Genomic DNA, 22,705 nt, shown 5'->3' with positions numbered 1-22,705 from the left:
GCGGGGCCGACGGTGCAGGCTGTGGCCTCGCTGGTGGGTGGATGGATGTGTATGTGGATGGGAGGTTAAGAGCTGGAAATAAAGAGATGCTTGTTTTTGTGGATGGGTGTTTTTAGAGGTTTGAAGTATATAATAAGGTCTCGTACAGATTATTAGATAGTCTTTGAGAATTATTGCATGTGTTTCAGTCAGATTGCTTACATTTAAATGTTTAATAAACGTAATAAATTAGGTACAATATAGGATCAGTGTGTGATGACATGATTTCATTTTGGTATTTTGTTATTTTAAATTTTATTGTTGTATCTTAAATTTCATTGCTTTTCAAAGGTTTTCAGGTAAGTAGGTGTACTAATGTAAGCCTCCAATAATCTTGAGTAAATTTGATCCGAAGCCTCTTTCATCAGCGACGACAACCTGAAAACAGAAAACATTAACGTTAACAAAGCCAAGACACAGAGGGTCGGGACGAAGCCTCCGAATCGTCTCGTCATAATACGAATATTATTAGAAACAAAACACCCTGTTCTGGCGGCACGTCGGGCCCCTATTCTACAGTCGGGGGCCGTGTCGAATGCGTAACGAATCTCTCTCGGTGGAAAGTCGAGCGATTGTCACAAGAGGCCTATTATTATTCCGAGCCCGTCACACGCAGGCAGATGGCCGCACACACTCGTCCGAACATTAGTGAATGTACAGTTTCAGTTACTGGAATTGTGCTTGGGAATCTGGGTTGCGTTATTGCCTATAAGTAACAGTAACGGTTGTTTTGTAAATACCGTTTGGCTTATATGTGAATCTTGATACACAAAATCGATACTGCGAAAGGCTTCCTTACTTGCTATAGTAGGCTATAGTGTATGCTTTGTATTTTACCGATTGGGTTTCAAAATACCCACCAAGGGTCATTTTAATTGAGTTACGTAAGTACTACTTTCTGATCGTCAGTCTATCTACCTATCCTTTACCTATGAAAATGTAAATGACATCATATTATACGATGAAATCTTACTCATACTCATAGCTAAAGCTCAAGAGTCTTTAGCAAACTGAGCACACAACATCCGCGTGTGCACACACGACATCACTCGGCGGCCATTCTCTACGTGCCGAGAACTGGCGGGGACTGGCAAGGACTGGCGATGGCGGGGACGAGCAGAATCGATGCTATCTCCAGAATATTACCGTTCTTGGCGCCACACACCTGGCATTAGGGGAAATTAGGACGCATTAAACGAAAATGCCGACATCGTTGCATGATACTGTTCTGGCAGAAGGAATATTGGGACAAAAAAGCTCCTTAAAGTTATAAATATTGGTACAAATTATATTGGTTAGCTGTTTCCAAGTACATTGGCAGGTACACATGATTTTACTTATGAAAGCCTGGTAGGTTTTGTGATAATTTGCATAAAAGAATTATACAAGTACTTAAACTTTTTTGCATGAAAAGTGGCACGTACCGATAACTATCACAATCACAATATACTTATGAAAACAAAACATATAAACGTCTTAGTACATAGTAACATAAGTATAAATTCTTTACAAAACGATAAAACGTGTACCAAGTGTGATGTGCAATAAGATAGTAGTGAAGCTAGAGCAACTATGTGGAAAATCCTTCAGCGAACACATTTTCAGTCCAGCTGCATACCATTCAGTCGACAACGATTTCACAGCACGCATCTATCTAGGTCAAGACCTAGATTCCACAAAAACATGAGATCAAACCATTTCATTGTGAAATAACTTCGCTATTCTATACTATTGTTGGCATGTCAGAGCTATTAAATATGGGTATAATAAACCCATAGTATTTGTAACTATATTTAAATAATGTGACATACAACGCCTTCGATTTCTTTCGGTATAATGCGATGGGATTTTATGTGTGATCTGATGAACCCAGGTAGGTCAATGACCCCGCATGTATTAGGGAGTTGTGTTGTTTCCAGGACCTTGACAGTGCGCGCCAGGAGATACTTACTATTCTCCTCGCGACCGCTCCACCTTCTTACACGAGGTCAGATATATCTTGTTAAGGGAGAATAATGGTGAGAACGAATCTAAACATTTCATGTGAGTAGGTATTTACGTGTCACATGGCTTCCTATACTCAGCTAAAACTATGGTTTTCATTATCACTAAAATCGAATTCAAAACAACGCCAAAACAATCCAGCACAGAAAAACTTTACACAGTAAAAAGGTTTTCACAAACAAACCTCATTCCGGACCTATTCTGAAACTCCCAACTTACTCAAAATATGCAAAACGCACTTTGAGAGCCCTTGACACCGCCGGAGTACCACCAAACACGAGCGGCTCTGCACTCTGTCGTTCTATTCTGGCCTTTTTCTCTATGACTGTAAGAGCTACAAATTTTTAATGTTTACAGGACTTCATTATACCGAAACAATACGCGCTAAAAGTTGCACCCACACACGCGCAGTTCGTCGACATAGTGTTTACAAACAAGTAATTAGAACGTTGTGCAAGTGTGCGTGTTGGATGTGCGGACAGGGGCCGTGCGTGTGTGTGCGTGTGTGGGCAGGACTCGGGAGAAGGAGTGATGCAGAGTACAGAGAGTACTCAACATTATGAATGTGTGTAGACTTAAACACCAAACACGGCCATTGGAGCGATGAAGTAAATGATTAGAATGAAGGAGAAACCTTTAAAACTGCACTGAGAACTGAAATTTATGAAAAAAATATTTCAAATACTACCAAACAAAATGCAGTTAAGTAGTTTGCAAATATAAATGAAATTTTAAATGAGCTACCCTTAAGTATTTATCATATCAATAATACACCCAAAAACCACACACACACGCACTCACGCCTTGTACTAATGTACTCCCTTGCGGGGTAGGCAGAGGTGCATTGCTGCACCCACTTTTCGCCAGAGTGTTATGTTAGTCCCAATGTAATAGGGGGCGGGCCTATTGCCATTTTTACGGGCACATCCAAGACCTGAGAACAAATATCTGTGTTTATACAAATATCTGCCCCAGCCGGGAATCGAACCCGGGACCATCGGCTCAGTAGTCAGGGTCACTAACCACTACGCCATTCGGTCGTCCCAAAAACCCAAAAACCAGTGATTTCTCAAGTTTGTCTCCGCTCATTCACACTCGGTGTCTGCAAGGAACGTTAAGGCAGTGCGGCCGCATCGCCTCATGTAAAATGCATAAGCTACGGCGACGCACCTCGCCCGAATCCAAGCCGCTGTGTCAAGGTTCCACCACTCTCATATTTAGACACACAATATGTTATGGGATTATCGAGGTGTTATGAAAAAGTGGCAAAGTGAATCATTGATCATTGGATGTATTATCTATGGAAAAGGCAAAAGCAAGGATAGGCAATCTACGTGCAATAAAATTGCCAAAGGTAGGAGGTATGCTATCAAAAATTCTGCGCCGTATGTTAATGTATCTCAAAATCGTTTTGTAAATTCATAATTTAAGAATTGAAAAGTGTCAGGTGATTTAAATGTTCTTAGGATAGGTACTGAAATAGATTTATACACTTTATCAGATAAAAAGTATCAAATGACAATAATTTTCTCGTTTTTATAAGATTATAAGAAGCTGTATTATGTGCTACTAAACAATAATTAGGGACCTATATTCCATTGATAACGACAGGTTATTATCGAGCTTTAGATTAAGAACTTTGTAATCGATAACTTCAAACCAATCTTAGATCTGTTTTTTGCTCGCAATTTCCAATCTAGTACGAAACCTTCATAAAATGGTAACACTGTGGGAGGTTTAATATAGGAGGGAGGGCTGTGAGGGGGGCGGGACGGGGCGGTTAATGAACTTTCAGGATGCACGTTCGCGGACATTCTGAAATAATATTAGTATTGTTCTACCATGGAAACTTGCAAAATTAAATGCTATTTCTCTATGAAATTGTAGAGAAATTATTGCAGTTTCGGTTGTTTATTTGAGTTTCAAATTGTAATTTTAAGGTAGAGCAGATAGAATAGCAATGGCGGAGTCTGAAATACCATTTGTACATTTGAATTTCGACAAAGGTTCCAATTCGTATGTACCTATATTCCGTAAATTGCCATATAATTATTACATACTTGATCAAAAATTCTAACAGTTTCTACACGGTCTGATGGGATATTTTTGTAAGATTTCACCCAACTAACCTGTAGTTCAATCTATAATTAAGCTTCAACGTCCGAAAAACAATATAATTAACATCGGCCCAAAGCAAAGTTTCTCAACTTCAAAAGAAGGTAGAAAAAGTAAGTAGAGAACCGAGTATTCTTCTACAGCGGCGAGACGGCCGCACAATACTCGCCCGGTGACGTTTCAATGGCCACGGATACTTTGAAAATTTGTTTGGCCATCCCCAGCAGAGTGAATCGACTCTTGCGCAGCCATTTTGTCAATACTGTCTGCGAGTGTACTGTTTAATCAGTTCTGCATTCAAGTGTACCGCCTTTGACGAGTAATTGCTGCCGATTGAAATGTTATGCTGCTAAAGAGAGGATAAGTTTATGGCTTTTAAAAAGGCTTTATTGATGCATTGAAAGTATTGAAACTTTTGTGTAGTTCCGTTTAAAGTATTGGCTGTTTCTGACAAATATAATCTTTATTGAGGTTCAATTGCTTTTATTTTATTAACATCAGAACCAATCCAATTATGGTTAATCTTGGTTGCTAGACCTGGTACACTTTTTAGTCTATTACGGCTACAATCATTCAGTGATCCCCAACACTGTAGCCTCCTAGTCGTAGTTGGCACGCTCGCTGCTCGCTCACTATCCGCCGCCCGCTATCTAGATCGCGCTATCGAACTTCCCACTTTCAACCTCCTTAACCTTATCGTGGCTTCCAACGTTCTTACACCACTACTGAACAATATATCTTCAATATTTTTACCTTAGAGTTTGTAAGCTAAAAGTAATTGGATAGTTTCGTTGCGCTTTGCTTTTCCACTTATAATATTGGAATTGATCTCCAAAATCATCGTACTGAAAAATCTTTCCTTGGATTTCTTATTAGTACAGGCTGCAAGCTCTAAATCTGCTCTGTCGTCGTTGTCGTACACATGCCTAACTATTGTAGTGTTTCCTGCAACGATAACTTCGTTGTAGTTAGTGTTTTCTCGTACCCAGTGGCCTGGCGCCGTCGCCCGCACGTTGCAGAATACTAATACGATGTAATCAGGTGTCTGCAGGAATGCGCTACTGATTCAGATAAATCGTCTCTGTTAGGTCGGTGGGGAACTTGTGCCTATGGGCTCTCATTGTTTTCTTGACAAAGCTTTTTATATAGGTATTCTGCATAGGCAAGTATGCTTACTTAAGTATGCTTAAAATACTCTAAACATCAAGGGAATGTTGATATAGCATTGACATTATCCAGCGATCATTAAAACGAAACCGTCTCCAGAGCTGAAGTCGAGGCCTCTACAATGTACCTACTAGAGCACATCTACATCAAGTCAAGCTGTACTCTCAGCAATTAACATGAAAAAGATATCCAAAATCCACGAGTGGTAGAACGTTAACGAACCTAACCATTAAAATAAGAGAGGAATAATAAACGAAGCCTTCGTCTCTGAAAAACAAAGGAAAAAAACAACGCAGATGCATAGAAATATGGCGTCTGTCGCCGACCAATCAAAATTCTTCGCCAATTAAGCGGAGGAGATCGCAGCAAAAGAAAAATTGAAGGAAAACTCAGAGGGTGGCTCGAACACAGAGACAGAGGTTCAACATGCTACCACGAGCTTTATCGATAAGTCACTCAAAGCGTATAACAGAAAATGTTCATGTAATTTTAGTGTCATAAAAAAGTATTGAATAAAATTAGCCCAAATGCCTGGAAAGATAGAGATGAAATATTATTATTTTTTATCAATTTGTAAATTTATGATGAAGACCTGGTTAATACTTAGTCATTGGGACTTATTTTATAACCAACGATATGAGAGAATATACTTAGGAAGATTATTTGAACTTCACTTTACACAAAAAAATCATGTTCAGTATTCTATTTCTCATATTTGCCTACCATGAAATAGACGTTACACGTCTTTATCGATAAAACTGACTAAGATATCCTCACTCTAGCGCTTGTGAGCGCTGCACAGATATGAGAGCTATGGAAATAAAGTTTGTTGCTCGAGCACTGCAGCACGCTCGTAAATGGATTTTATCACTACATACACCGTTCATCTACATTACTTTTATTCACAAGACTACCAGTATTTGCTTACATGAAATCACTACATATTATAACAATTGAATTCCTACATAGATAAGATTATATTTTGGCCTGCCTACATTGGTCTATGCGTCAGTTTTATAATAGTATGCTTAAGGTTAAGCTTCAGTAAAATATCCCTGAAAGGCTGTAACGCAATTTACTTGTATATTGGTAACTTATCCAATATACAGACTTTATGAAACAAGCCATAAGCCTTGTTAAATATTCCAAAACCCAGGATACTGTCATATTGTAAAGAAGACTTCCAAAACTGTTGAAACCTTCACACGAAAGGCTTTACGACACTCTCAATAAAGTCTAAACTCGTCATCGAATAAATTAGCATACATTTCCACCGAAGGTCATACTTCCCGGCTACGTAAACAAACTCTTAACAATATTGAAAGCTATCCCATCTGCCTCTGCGTAGATATACTCTGTATAGAGGGTCCGTCCTTTTCAGTAGGGCCACTTTATAGCCCACTAAAGGAAAAGACTTGCGAAATTATGCGCAAATGTCCTCACGGGTCATTTAGCGTAAACGGACACCGCATCCGATAAAACATCTCCGTCTAAACGATACCGGTTCAGAGATATCTGAAAAGTTCAAGCAACCTTGCCTGAAGGAGGTTTAGCATCTGAAGTTTGATTAATATTAGGCTTCCCTAAGATATGGATGTAAATTTGACTATCCTTAAAAATATGAATATATATATTAAAAATATATATATTATCCTGAATGCGCTATGAAGTGTCTGAGCAGCTACTATACAGCTGGGGGTCCAGCTGCATGGAAGCCGCTGACACCTCTCTTGACCTGAACTTGCGTATTTAGAAGTTGCAAGGCTGCACAGATCTAACAACCGCGTACTAAAACAGAATATCGATTACTTTCGCTACTATAATGTAATCCCCCGCCCACTTTTCGTTTTTTTCGCTCAAGATAATAATATAGTGGTCCTTGTCTGTCGCGTGGAGAGCCGGGGCGGGCGGCGCTCCCGGGGGGGCTCGCGCCGTCTCGCTCGCGCCCCCGCGTCCCGCCGTATGTAAATGATCGTCTCAGCGCGCCTGTGTGCCGCCACCCCTGTCGCCACGCGCACGCACACAGGCGCAGCACTTGTCGATGTTTGAGGTTTACTGCCCTGACAGCTTTTGTCCCATTTTAAATACGAATTCTGAATTTCATGCGATTTCACGTCTGGGACTGGTAGGTAATTTTCATCCGTTTTTCCCCTGTCAGGTCATTTTTCGCGTGAAAACAAAGCATCGGCCGAATGTTGTGGCAGTCGGTTGTACGGTTAGTTGTAGTACTCTCTCGGTACAAATGCAAATCAGTATCGACTATGATGACGAAGATAACGAAGCGGGGACAGTTTGAGCAAAAACGAAGCTCAACTGTCTTTGGTCGTGTGGCTGTAGTTGCGTTGCTTTGATTATAGCCTTAACTGGAGGGTTTAAGGTGGTGATTCCCCCCGAGCCCGGTGGGTTGTTAGGACGTTATGGGGCACGATGACGTCACGTATACGTCGAAAATGACACTTTTACGAGCCATAATTTACATTATTTCGGTGTTAAGCCTCGCGTGCCAGCCGATTGATTCTACGTCAGTTGCTCGTATTTGCTTTTCGTAAATCGAATAGCCTGCTACATAGCTCAGTTATTTTGTAATGGCGGATTTGCGTGTTGTTTTTTTCAGGATTCCTTCCTAAAATATGACATGTCCACTGCGCAGTTAGATGATGTCAGTTCAGGTTGCTGTCCCGATTTTTTTCAGCAAGGTTATTAAACGTTACCTCGTCACTGAATACGATATGAGACGAGAGATGCGTACGGTTATAAGACCAATCAATAATAATAATTGACATGAGTTCATCAAATTGATGAAAAATATCATGAGGTCCTTTAGTTCCCGAAGTTAGTAGAGTTTACTTACGGAACCCATTGTACTCAAGTATAATTTTAAAGGTACAGACATTGTTTAGCAAACTTTTGTACATATTTTCAGTAACGTATGTATCCATTCAGGCTGGTTTGCGTTTGTTTCAGTAATAACGGTTTGCTTACGTCGCTGTTATTCAGCTATTCAAGGGTTGTTATTTGCTATGGTCCTAAGTTTACATTGCTGTAATTTTCATGGTCTGTAAACATCAATTTACAGAATTCATTCATATAATTAATTTAATAGGATCTAGGATTTGTACTGTAGAATGATACTTCTTTTCTTTAGCGTTATTCTGGAGATATTTAGGTAAGTACATCTCTTTAAGTTTAGTCGTAAAGAACACCATATTACCAGTATTTTAGTAACCTCGGACTATGAACCCAGGACCTCCAGCCCTGACCACGGTAAGCCTCACTCAGACGAGTGTAAACTGGAAGGTGCCCAAGATAAGGGCTCGGACACACGCGCACACCCAATTAAGATCTTCATTAGGCGCCTTCCGCGAAGTATGGCGCGTCCGGTGTCCACACGCCTTTATATGGTTGTTTTTTTACCATCTTGAACTCAAGGATAAAAGGTATTTAGTGTTAAAAAAAACTACCGACTGTGTTAAATTTATCTAGACTTTAGGTTATATCTGTGGTATTGAGTTAATGATTCAATTTACGAATCCAGATTAGATTAAGGACTGAGTAACTATCTTCAGGAGAGCTATAAATACTAGAACACATTAACCTAGATTTTCACAAGAAAACCTGGCCACTATCTTAATTGCTCACTTCGTTATAGTGTCACAGACTCAGGAACGTTATTAGCTTATTTCAACATTCTACAGCAATCGCTATTCTTTCAGAATAATATTAAGTTAGAAACTCGTCACATATGATAGCTGCTACCCATGCTTCACAAAATCAAGACTAATTAAGTAATTTATTCTCCCTGAAAGATTTCTGAAAACTTTGTAAAATAATGTTGTCCAACAACTCCAACAAGGCTTCTAGTGTGTTTTTTCACAACCGCTACGTACTTATCTATTCTCTAGTGGTTGTGAAAAATCAGTCGTTGTAAACATCATGTTACATTGAAATAACAACAATATAATGATGATAGCGACATGTTAACATGAAACAATAAGTCTGCAGACTCCTTTAGGCGTGGTTTCCACTGATAGCGCGCAGTGTGCGAGATAGTAAATTCGGGAAAGCTATGAGTTTCGCTGTCTACCTGCCTGGAGGTTGTGTAGGTACCTCCGTGTATTGCTGCCTCTCCGTTTTAAAGGTACTGCCGATGTGAAAATGACTACACTTGGATATTATTATTTTCAGTACCTTGGTGTTTATTGTTTGTAAAGTTACTCATGTTACCTGTAGGTTATTACAGATGTACTAAAGTTACATCAAATGTAATTATATTTAACTAGCTGTTCCCGCGCGCTTCGCTTCGCCTTAAAAAGTTTTCCCGTGGGAATTCCGGGATAAAAAGTAGCCTATGTTATTTCCCAGGGTCTAGACCGTATGTATGTAATTTCAAAGAGTAACAGACAGACAGACAGACCGACAGACAGACAGACAGACACAGTTACTTTCGCATTTATAATATTAGTAAGGATATTAGTAAGGATTACTTACTGACCTGAAGTTATTTGGTTTTTAGCCTATGTCATCATCTTTACCCAAGCTTAACTATGAAATCAGGGTATCAAATAATTACCACCATGACCGAAAATAAACCAAACCACTGTTGTCCTCGAGCGTATCCTCAGTCAGCTTCGTCCTAAATTTATCATATTCCGTCGGCTGTGGCTGGAGCGACAATTGTAATGTAAAACCGACGAGGCACGAGGGTCACTCTACACTGACGGAAAACGAACAAAAGAGAGCTGTCGTGCAATCGGCACGTTTAATACAACGATATAGAGTCGTGGCTCGCGTAGCAGCGCTCCGAAACTTAGTTTTTCGTCATATAGAGTGACCCCCCAGCTCTTCGAAGCTCTGCGCTCCTGGTAGCGAGGTACCTACCTCCTGCCGATTGCTCGCCTATTCTTGTTCAGAACTACTTCAGGTTTACAGACGATGCCGATATTTGGGGTGTTGAACGTCTAAGTTTGATTTTAGAACTGCGAATTCAAAAGTTAAAAATAAAAGTGGCTTTGATAAATTTATTCTAAGTTATGGGATTTTAATATTGAATCACTCTACCGTCGTCGTTTATCAAATATAACTGACCTATCTTCAGGATAAGTATTGAGAGCATAAAGTCATTGAATATGTGCATTTTAAGAGCAACAGAAACAATTTTTCAGTCGCTTGTTTTGCATAATTCAATATGCAACGTGTTTTGTATGAAATCTTGTACAGTGTGCTGCGTAAAAACGCAATAAATGTATGATTTTTATAAAAGCAATGATTTTTGATCGAAAACGCTATTGAATTTATCGTGCAATGGCGGCATTGTCACGAAATTCTGATGTATTTGAGCGTATAGCGCTTCACTTTTGTAGCCAATTGCATAAATCCTACTACTAGGTACTAACTCTACAATACCTAATTAGGTTCGATATTATAAAGTCGAAAGCTTCTTTTGTCATCATGTTTTATTACCGTTACTGATACTTCAGGAAACTCACATATTAAGTAATAATATTTAGGCTAGTTATTGAGTTCGCGTTGACCAGATTGTTCAGATCATTGCGATGCCGCTGGTTCTTGCCACATTTCCCTCATTCCCGTGGCGCGTACATCACTCAGGGTCACTCTATATCAGGTAAAACTAAGTTTCTTAGGGCTGCTGCGCGAGCCACGAATCTATCTCGTTGTACTAAACGTGCCGATTGCACGACAGCTCTCGTTCGTTCGTTTTCCGTCATATAGAGTAACCCTCCAGGCTCGGGCAGGAAACAATGACGCAGCTTGCTAACCAGTCGCAGCTTAGTTTTTTCAAGATAAATTATCAAGCGCTTATATATTTTGGATGTGGTGATGGGTACGTTGTTTATATACGTTATCTATTTCTTCTTTATTTAATTTAAGAACCGGTGTGTCTCAATCCAGTTTTTTCATTTCTTGGTACGACACGACCTTTGCCTATTTACTTAGTAAATTTTATTCAGGTGAAAGCAAATATATTATTGTACATAGTATAGTGGTATTTGAATTTGGTTGCTAGATATTATTTTGTAATCAGATAGTCCAATGTGTAGGTAGGTTTTATTTTGGAATTAACAACTACTGTATATAGCGGGTATGTAATGTATATGGGTGCGGAAAATCCTGTGCCAAGTTGGACGTCAGTCATTGATATGCAAAGACATTCGCGAGATCCTGAAAAGGCAGACCTGTCAGCAGTTGAAATATGTATCCGTGATCGTGATGCCGAGATGACCTTCGCTGTCTTGAAAGATTAGATTGATTTTCAGAACTATTTTTTTATGCTTATTTGAGTCCGTGTTGCCCTATGTTTTTATGGTTTGTTTGACCCCAGAAACCTAGCTTACTCAAATATACACACATTCCACACACACACACACACACACACACACAACACAACACAACACAATCCATCCTAATTAAGTACCTCGCGTTCGTGACTGAGGTCACAACTCTTAGGGCCAGCTGAAAACCAGCGCTGTGGCCTCCTGGGCACAGCACACGCTGAGCTGGTGCCTTTTTGACGCTCTGGACAGCAACCGTGCTTGTTTGTATTATTTTCTGTTTTTTTTCTTTTCATATAAATTATTTGTAGTATTCTTTTTTTTTTTCTTTTTGTTTCTGTTTTTTATTGTTCAGTGTGTCAAATAAATGTTTCTTTCTTTCTTTCTTTCTTTCTTTCTTTCTTTCTTTCTATTTATTTAATGAAATCGTTATTGCTATATTTTACAATTTACATGTGATACAGGTAACATTGCAGATTTACTTGAAATTATTATGATTTGAGAATATATATTTGAATGCCACATCCACATCCTCCTGGCTCCCTGCACAAGACAATGAGCGCGGCCCACACCGCGTCACCACGTAAACCTTTTCGCTTTATTTCGCTGCCCTTCCTTTTGTTTCGAGAGCATTTCTTTATTTTGTTGGTGGATCTTATTATGTCGCTGCTGGCTCGCTCGCTGCTCTTTTTGCTCGCATCGCGGCTACCGGGCTGCGCCAGGAATGAGGTACTACAACTCAACATTCTAAAGTATTGTGTATTTGCGAGAACTTTTTTATTTTCAAAAATGGAATGTCGACCTTTTTTCTCGCTTAACGAGACTCGTATAGTTTTTACGTGTGATGTAACCGGCCAGTATTCCGTATCGTGATAGCATCTCGGTTATAATTGCGGCTTGGCTTATTAAAAGATGATTGAAATTACGGTCTGTCAGTCGTCCAGTGACGGGTCTTTCGGCTTTTTCTTGCAATTTGCCAATATCTAGATGTTATCTTGGACGTTTTAAAACTTCATCATTTGTAGGTACAATCGTATTCGCTGGTGTGGTTAATTAATGAGAGTCGCGTTGTGCCCTAGAGTACACGACTATGGTAGGTGATACAGCAAATTCTGCCCTTACAGAGGCTGCTACTTAAAGGCTAACTGAGATCTCCTTTTAGGGCCGGGGTGGTGTGAAAGCGGCGTGTCTGGGAGCTAATTAAGCGGGACATGCGCGGGCGCTGCGCGTTAATCACCCCCCCTCCTGCGTCCCCCGAGCCCCCCGCGTCCCCCGCTCCGTCCCCCGCACCCCCCGCGCGCGCCAGCACTATCGGAACACCGAGTTGCTTTTAGTGCTGCTTGTCGCGTAATCGCAGGAATGGACTGTGTTCTCGTTAATTAGATCGTTTTTTGGCTCCGGAATCTCGAGGTGTTGATGTATCTCTAAGTGGAAGAGATCGGTTAGAGAATAGAGCTTTTTTAGTGAAAGTTAACAATAAATAACTTAATTAAAGGAAGAAATTGATTGCCTTTAAAAACCATAGGCCCTATGGGTTCAAGGTTCTGTCTCCTTAGATGACACCTTTTCCCAGTTTGCAAAATACAATCTATACGTTTCAGGAAACAAGAATAGAAAGTGCAACCTTCAAAACAGTCAGACTGAAAGGCCCCATTTAAACGTATTCTCCGACCTACTCCATTCCCCGGTGACGCCGGCCACAATTTATTGGTATCAGCGTGCAAAAGGAGCAACCGTCCGCGCCGGGACACGAACCTGCGCCCGATTGATCGCAGACATCAGCTGTCTCCGCCGAGTTACTGCTACAGGCTGAAGCGAAATGTGCAAGACCTCTTGGTCGTTTTGGAGCGCCCGATTTATGTGATGGGCGTTTTTGGTGTGCCATTTTGAGGGTGGGTTGAATGCTGATTTCAAAGTTGCTGGTTGACGGAGTGAAAGGCATGGTGTGGAATGTTGTCCTCTTTTTGCTGGATATTGTGATGGAATCAGAGCTGATGATCTGAAGGCTATATTATATAGTTCCTGCAATAGTGAAAATGGCAAATGAGCAGTATAAAATCAGCCATATATGAATATGTTACTAAATATTTCGCGTATTAAATTACGTTCTTACATACCCAGCTAACAAAATCTCAGTACAGCCAGTCAATTTGACTAAGAGAAAACCAACGATTCAATAACAACCGCTTATCCAAAAAAATATACGAGAAAAACGTCTCGAAGAATTGGCACAAAATAAGGACGGACATAACTCAAGATCATCCTGTATGTGAGTGGCCGGGCACGCAGCCCGCCTAATGATATCGACTGCTCGGCTCTGCGGATCCAGCCAGTAACTAACATATCCGGTGGTAGACAGACGGACGGCAGATTGTATAGCACAACTATAATAATATAAAGGGCCATGGACTCTATTGCTGTTGCGTCCAGATTAATGCTAGGTACATCATAGCGAGCAATGAAAAAGTTCCAGTGATATGATATGACTGTGATATAGCAACTAGGTAAGTGGGTGTAACTTTTTCATTGCTCCCGAGTGTATAAATATGATTATGGTAAAAAAAAACACGCACTCACGCCTTGTAGGTACTAATGTACTCTCTTGCGGGGTAGGCAGAGATGCATTGCTACACCCACTTTTCACCAGAGTGTATGTTATCATCATCATCACGACCCATTACGTCCCCACTGCTGGGGCACGGGTCTCCTTCCAATGAAGGAAGGGTTTTAGGCCTAGTCCACCACGCTGGCCAAGTGCGGGTTGGTGGACCCCAACACAAGCAAGCTTGTGCTGAGAGAGTTGTCGGGTAAGTGGGCAACCCGACTGTCAGATGTTTTTAAGCCGCCCGAAGGCCTCTGACTAGGCTTAACGACTGCTGCCGAAGCAGCAACCGGGACCCACGGCTTAACGTGCCGTCCGAAGCACGGAAGCGTCCAGAAAAGCACCACTTGAAATTGGTCACCCATCCAATGGCTGACCGTGTCAGTTGTTGCTTAACCTCAGCGATCAGTTACGATCACTGAGGCCCGCTCGACTACGGACGCTTCGAGTGTATGTTAGTCCCAATGTAATAGGGGGCGGGCCTATTGCCATTTTACGGGCACATCCAAGACCCGAGAACAAATATCTGTGTTTTAACAAATACCTGCCCCAGCCAGGAATCGAACCCGGGACCATCGGCTCAGTAGTCAGGGTCACTAACCACTACGCCATTCGGTCGTCAGGATTATGGTATTGTATTGTAATATGTAATATATTTTAGTATATCATTAATTCTAGATTGTAACATAACTCACATAAGCTTTAGGTCTTACTTAAATTACTGATAGGTAGATAATCTGATTTATTACTTAATAGTTGAGGAAATTTGTGTTTGTAAACTTACCTATCATTGAAAACTTAAAGATATTATGTACTTTCATTCAACCGATCTCCACCAATGAAATGTTGGCTGGAAGAAAAAGTAAAATTTGTGTTTTTCAGTGCTATAAAGTGTACCTATGTATAAGTAATTCTGTCTCCTTTGGTAAGCACTACGTCAACGCTATCTCTTGGCTGGATTGAGTCCGTCTCAAGACTCACAAGTCACAACTCACCATTAACTACACTAAATAGCCGGGCGTCCACACGGACGCTCACAGATAGACACACGACATGAGAATATTCAACTGTTTTACGAGTAGTACTGGCTTTGCTATAATGAATTAAGTGATCACAGTTAAAAGTGCGTCAATTTATAAATTATGTGCTTTGCCTTATCTACATCCTTACCATCATCGTATGTATACTTATTTGGTGTGTCACTCTCGTGATTAAATTAAGTTAATATATCTAAATTCACCCGAATACTGAGTCTCTTCTAGCGAGAATTTCAGTCCTCATCTGCAAACACTTCTCAAATATTCTAGCTTAAGGCCTGCTCTTTGAAGTGTCTCACCCGCTCGGCCAATCACATGCCAGCTACGTTTGATTGCTTGAGGGACTCTTAATTACCCGATGACCTTTGGCAAAGGCGGTGCCACCCTTAACTGGAATTGGGTTGGATGTCGGTTTTAGGATCCCAAGTGTGAGCAGAGGGATCCAACCGAGTTACTGCAAATGAAAATGTCAATTAAAAACATCTATTAGTTAGATCTATGTATGTTTAAGTCAAGATTGAAACCTATTTGAATTTAATGTGTTTTGATTTTGATAGATATGAGTCACAACACAAATTGTTTCAACAACGTAGCTAGTTATTTTCAAAGGGCAAAACGCAATCTGCGTTTTAATTAGTCGAACAGTTTTACTAAAGTGCCCTATGAAAGAAATTAATATAACGTCCCTAAATTAAACTTAAATCCCCATTCTATCCGCCTATATGTATTTTTTTACCCCGAACACCAACTTTCACGACTACCTACTACCAGCCGAGTCGGTGTGTCTTGGGATCACTTACGGGTGTCTAATCAAAGGGCAGCAGCTATTAGCAGCCCACAAGGCCACTCGGTCCGAGGTTACTCTATACTGACGCAAAACTAACGAACGAGAGCTGTTGTGCAATCGGGATGTTTAACACCACGAGATAGAGTCGAGGCTCATGTAGCAGCGCTACGAAAGTTAGTTTTTCGTCACATAGAGTGACCCCTCAGGGACTCTCGAGGCAATCTTGCCGGGCTGTGATTGGATCGTGAATTTGTCTAATGATGTCTTGGAATAGTTGACCCGCCGCGTAATGCGCTCTCAGAAAGTGAGGTTGGGGTGAAAGGGTGTTTATTTGGGATTCAGAGTCCCCAAGGAAATGGTAATGAATAAATTGCCTCGTTTGTGCAATGGCAGATTGGTCAATGCCTTGAGTGTTTAATGTTTATACAGATTTGTCCATTACAGGAACAATGTCATGACGTCTACGTCTGTTAGAAAACAGAAAACTTTTTTTTTTATACTTAGATGTTTACTCGGAAGTGGCCCTCAGAAGGTCTAAAGTCCAATCCCATATTATTATTGGGTCCTCTTATATGTAAAGAAGAATAGTCGGTATTTGCCTTGACCTCGGCGCGGTAATATAATCCAATTTCCAGCATCCGTACGTACATCCAGATCTATCTTCATTTCCATATCTGCGGGTATGTGTAAACAACCCTTCGGAACGATCTGCCATCGGCCCCCGGGGTTGGACCCGAGCTAAGTATCTTTTACTGGCTGCAAAACGTCTAATTTATTGTCGGGTCTGTCTTGAGATTTGTCCCGGGTTGCGCGGCCTCGTGTGCTAATGTGGGTGAAAGGATAAGGTACTAATGGGGATTAATACTGCGATTATGTGGACGGTAAATAGCTGCATACATATCATAGTCATATTTAATAAAGTACGAGTAAACAATAGTGTATTTATCGAAAGGTTTAGAAAAATATGAATTTTTACTATAAGTAGCTGTTGGCCTCTTGCTTAGCTATGCGTTAATGGGACGATCAGTAGTGAAATTATTTAATCCTAATTAGGTACCATAAAATAAATTTAGGCACCTACATAGGTTAAGCCTAGCGAAGCTATCTATCGTTTGCACATACGTATTATTCTAAATTATCTAGGTAACTTTCAGAATGGACTAGTTTGGGCGGCAACTTCGTATCTTAATTTGTAGCGAGGAACTGTTCGACACACAACAACAACTTACACTATACGTGTTAACTCAGAATTACTAGTAATATTTGCTAGTAGGTAGGTACCTATATTATAAACCATTTAAACGTGTTTAGTACTTTGAAAAATTATTAATTATAAATTACAAAATTATAAATATAGAATTTTGTTCTCCTTAGTGAACCGGTGACAAACATAAGTGACAGTGGTGAAAAGATTAGCCAGTTAGATTATCAGATTCAGATACCTTAAATTATAATTCATAATTATAATAAAAATAAGTTTATGGGGTATACATCACTATATGTAAAGTATAGTTGATGTATGACTAGGCCTTTCATAGCTTGATCTTTCCAATACAAATACCACTATTTTATAAGTTAAAATGAAACACATGAAATCTTGTATGTCCGCACAGAAGGAAGCAAGTGAAACAGTTAGAGGGCAATTATTCTTCCGTTCTTCTCGAAGATTAAGAACGATTGTACTTTATCTCCGAACAGTCGCCGACGAGTTGTGTCGCAGATATGGCGGGCCCTTCTACACTGATCATTTACCCCCAAACTCATACATACACTGTATTAATAATTTTAAGTTTTAAGGACGTGTATACAAACGACTTTGAAACACAGGAATTTAGACTCATTGCATTCACATCACTACACACACACGACATGACAGGTTATTTTTTACATTAAAAAAAAATTAATTATTTATACCTAGCACAAAGACTTATAACATATCCGCGTTAGCCCACCTTGCCTAATGCTAAAAGCACTTTCAGCCAACCAGAACAGTACACACAGCACAACCACCAGGTACAGAAAAACTTGTATTTTATCGTAAGTTTACTGTAGTTATAGGTATAAGTACATGCATAAAGACAATGATATGCTGTTTACACCAGATGGGAACAAACCGTGTTGAAAATTATTACGACAAACTTTGCTTTATTCCTACTCACCCCTAAAGCCTGAAAAGTTATGAGCAGACAATACATTTGAAACCTTATTCCTGTAAGTGCACGGTTAAAATTCCATCGGCATAAAGAAAGGTTGTTAAGGACTTGTGATTAGTGAAAAGCGGGAAACTGAAAATCATTTTGCGAAAGAGACGGATGCACACAGAGCCCGAGCTTTACAGCGGGGCAGAGAGAGATAGACGCGTTCCGAAGTTCCGGATAAAATATGCGGATGAAACGATTTATTACAAAAGCGTTGAGTACTCGAAATTAATTATACTAAGTTTTGCTTTCATTTTGTTCCATTGTTCTTTGGTGTTTGAAGATTTTCCTTGTCTCTACATCAGGGGTTTCATTGTGGGTTTGAATTAAATAAATTTCCCCCGCAGGTATTGTGGACTAATAAAATTCGTGAGCTCTCATGCAATCATTTCAATTACCGAAAATCATTTTGTTTTAAGATCTCAATTAATAAGTCAGTGTTAGTGTGTCGGTAATATTACACAAACAAGGATAGATAAATAAATCACACTGTCTTGCAATTCGCATCAGTACATAGTTCATTTACCTCTAAGACAGTATCGCTTGTTGCGGCGACTTCCGGTTCCGGCAGCGGCGCCACGGTCCACTTCCGGTGTCCGAGGCCGGCGTGACGTCACTTCCGGTGCGCGTGTGACGCACTTCCGCCAGCCTGTCGGCCACCTGCATCATGAAAACGTTTGATCATGTGTTTATTATGTATTCACATATGGTGTATATTTACCTATTACATAATATCTTCATAAACCTATTCTAAGGCAAAGATGACTTAGGTACTTCATTTATAAATGGGTTTGAAAAGCTAGACCAGCGAATCACGCCACATTTAAAAACAGCTAAACCTGTAATTTGAAGTCTAGCTGAAAGAGTTCGACAGATCCTACCAGATGTAATCCAGTCATAATAATGGATACACAAGTTTAGTAAGGAACTGCTGAAAATTGTAGCGAATTCCACGACGTTGCAAGGAAATAACACTTTACATATTCTGTTAAGTATATCAAGGTTGTAAAGTTTCAATCAGCGAATTTAATGCGTTTGTTAAACTTACCTAATCGCTAAGGTATTTTGGCCCCACTAATCACTCTCAATAAAAAAAAAACTACTCTGAAACGGGTAACCGGGGCAGGATCCGCAGGATATCAAAAAAACGTCATCATAGAGACCGCGCGCCGCTATCGGCACATGTAGCCGCAGTCACAATGCGTGTTACCGTTCTGTTTGCGAAAAAAAAACCTCCGGAAAAACACGAATCCAGCTCATGTTAATATTTGAGGTATTTTTATTTGAAATTTCCATTTACACGCGCCCCTCCCCCCTCCGGGCCCCCTCATACATATTCAGTGGATGCACCCCCACACTTTCTCTTGCACGAAGCCGGTGGATGAAAGATTCTATGATTTTTGAATCATCGCGTGTTTTGGTTTGGTCTGTTTATTGTCATGTTCTTTTTAGTTTTGAATACCTATGTATTTTGGTTTGTAATGGTTTTTTGGTAATAGAGAAATCTATTAAGCCTGTAAAGTAAAGTACGCAATATAAGGTTTGTAATAGTATAAACTTGACTCTTACAGGCATAATACGAGATGTTGATGACTCCCTCCGTAAATTTTATGTTAAATGATATCTATTACGCACATAAAAAACTCTCCCCTTCTTTCAGCTGTCCTTTTTCATGACGATCACTACGTCTTAAGAACTTCAATAATATTTTATACCTGTCCATTTTAGCCTAGAAGTTAACGAACCACAACTTGTCATACATCACCATCGTAGTTTATTATAAATCCTGGTTTTCCTTTGTACTAATGGAAAAACAATGTCCACTTCTACAGTTTCAATGAAAAGGTCATTAGCATTAATCAAACTGAATCATATATTATTATATCTAATAACATAAATTAAACCAACACCTAAGTAGTTCTATGAATATTCATAGCTTTAATCGTTCAAATAAACATTACGTTTTTCTCCGCCCATTACCAGCGCAATCGAAATTGTTTCAATGTCATTATTTAGAACAAAATTCATGATTTATTCAAATAAATTCAAATTATACTATAAATCTTATCCTGTTATGTAAAAATGAAAGCGTTAAACTGTAAATAAATTAGCATGGAAACTTTGCATTCAGGATTAAGTATTTCTTTATTTTAAATATCTAGACTACGTATTTTTTTTCAATAGATTTATTTTTATCTATCATTAATAGTTACGCACCCGTTAATAGTGCCAAATTTAAGAGGAGGTTAAAATAAAATCCTAACTTTAACGTAAGTTTAGCATAATAAATAATCTTGAACAGCCGATAAGCACGCTACATGTGCGTTTACAAGTATTGTAATTAGTTCGTAAGCATAATTCGACAAGTATATTAGTGCGACACTTATTATAATTTAATTTATTCATCGTTACACATTTGCCGTATTTAACTTTGTTTTCGTGTCACAGAGTCAAATATTTTGTACGGAGTGACCAATTTACAAGCATTGTTTTGTTAGTGTTTTATTATGTAATCACATGTTTTAAACATTATTGATAGTAAGGTTTTAATCTTAAACGATAAAAAAATCATCCCATGAATATTGTTTTTAAAAAATACATTTAATTAACCACCAATAGCTCATCAAGTTATTACGCCGCCGTAACCAAATTACGTCCCTTTGCATCTAAATCTAATGCACCTCCTCATTATCCAGCGTTGGGGACATCCAGTTCACTGCGACACAGTTGCTTACGAGGGGTCGCTCGGTAACCTAATCTCACTTCTATCTATCAGGGGGTAAGTTATAAATTCGCATATGGGTATTGTGAGTAGTAGGATGAAAGTAAAAGAATGTAATGTGCAACCAAAATGGCTTGTTTTCAGAGCAAGGCGTCGGCGTGTGTGATAGGATTTCGGCATGGCAGTGTGGACTGAGCCACCCCTAGTGTTGGATAACTCAATAACGTGCTTGCCTTTGAGGTGACGAAATCCTAATTAAAGATAAAAAGATAACTTTGAAAGCTCAGAGGGACATCAGATGGTGATTTTTGATTGAGTTGTCAGTTTGTTTTGCAGCTGTGGGAAATTATGACGGGAAAGATTCTCTATCAGTCACATTGAATCATCGTGCAGTGTTGAACGTTGTTCTATGGTTGAACCTAACCGACTGAAGTCGAACATTCTCCTAGTTGGTCTCATAAGTACTCTCAGTGCGGCAGAGTAGACATATATTGTGCCTTTAATTAACAATAAATAATTTAATTACCATGATCATATTTTTATATTGTTGATAGCGGCCATAAAAAGTTTAACAATATTATAACTTTTATTGGTTAATTTCTTTATTTATTAGCTTTGTGTAGGAAGAAACATTTTCTCCAAGCCAAGTTGGTTTAAGGCAATGGACTACAGAAGCGATTACACTCATGTAGAATGAAGAAAAAAAGTTATAGAACTTTTTTCTTTGAAGTTTAACTTGATTGACTACAAAATTTCATGTAAAAGTACTTCTTTTTTAAAGATGCAATTTAATATTGAACTTTAACATCATAAAAATCAATCATCACTAATCAGCCTAAAAATTTTAAACTTTTGCAAGATTTGGTCATCGACCAGCACTTAAGAAGGAATAGCCGACATTAACATCGCATAAAAAACAATCCATCGAGAACAGAAGCAATCGATTTTTACAATCGAATCGAATCGGCTCACTTCAGCTACTGTTCGCTACTGGTTGTAACAAGCAGTACCCACTTCTAACCAGTTTTTTAAACGAACTGTGGTTTACGAGCGGAGCGAATCTCAAGAGCGTCTGCGAAGAATGGGCGTCGTGAGGGCCGGGGCTGTTCTTTGAGGAAGTGTAGTTTTTTGGTCTGCCACTGACACTGGTGTGGATGAGTAATGACATGACGCAGACACAATGTTTCAGCCACCCCCTTGTCATATATTTTTTCAGCTTAGATGTAAAATTTCGTATTTTACTAGTAGCTAGACATAATGTGAGATGATAGATTATTTGCCAAGTATCAATTATTTTATGAAATGGCCCTAAATACAAAGTAATCGGTCTGTAATTTGGTCTTAACAACTTTTTAAAAGACACATAAAGCTCGGGTCCATCTGTCGGCGCGTCACGGCTTTAAAACGAAGTTTGCAGCGCGGTCTCGGGGGGCGAGAACAAATTGAGAAATTAAAACTCCAGGGACACTTCTCCTCGATACTGCTCCCCTGGTACCTGCGTCTGCGAGCTGCATATGCTGGGTAAATAGGGTTTTAGTATAGTTATACCTTAGATGCTATGAAAGTTACCCTGTTATGACTTTCTGATGTTAAGTGCCTAGAAAACTGGACGGGGCAAATAATTTACTAAAATATAACTGAAAATTTACCTCGATATTTATACGAGAATGAAATCTAAGATCATCAAGTTATATTAAATAAAGGTTCTAGAACACTTTCTTTACATGTAGGTATTTTTCTTCAA

General features: G+C 39.4%; 1 long non-coding RNA gene across 1 annotated transcript in view; it reads right to left on the bottom strand.

The window, feature by feature from the left end:
• Positions 1-291: 291 nt before the first annotated feature.
• Positions 292-22,705, bottom strand: part of LOC119694909 — a 37,066-nt gene continuing 14,652 nt past the window's right edge. The window contains exons 2-3 of the long non-coding RNA XR_005255010.2: positions 18,766-18,899; positions 292-417 (exon numbers count right to left, since the gene is read on the bottom strand). This is a non-coding gene — a long non-coding RNA (uncharacterized LOC119694909). The remainder of the gene's footprint in view (positions 418-18,765; positions 18,900-22,705) is intronic.

The sequence above is a fragment of the Plutella xylostella genome, chromosome 22 (assembly GCF_932276165.1).
Source record: "Plutella xylostella chromosome 22, ilPluXylo3.1, whole genome shotgun sequence".
NCBI classification, from domain to species: domain Eukaryota; kingdom Metazoa; phylum Arthropoda; class Insecta; order Lepidoptera; family Plutellidae; genus Plutella; species Plutella xylostella.
The sequence above is the reverse complement of the archived record's forward strand: the minus strand, read 5'-3'. Positions and strand labels throughout refer to the sequence as shown.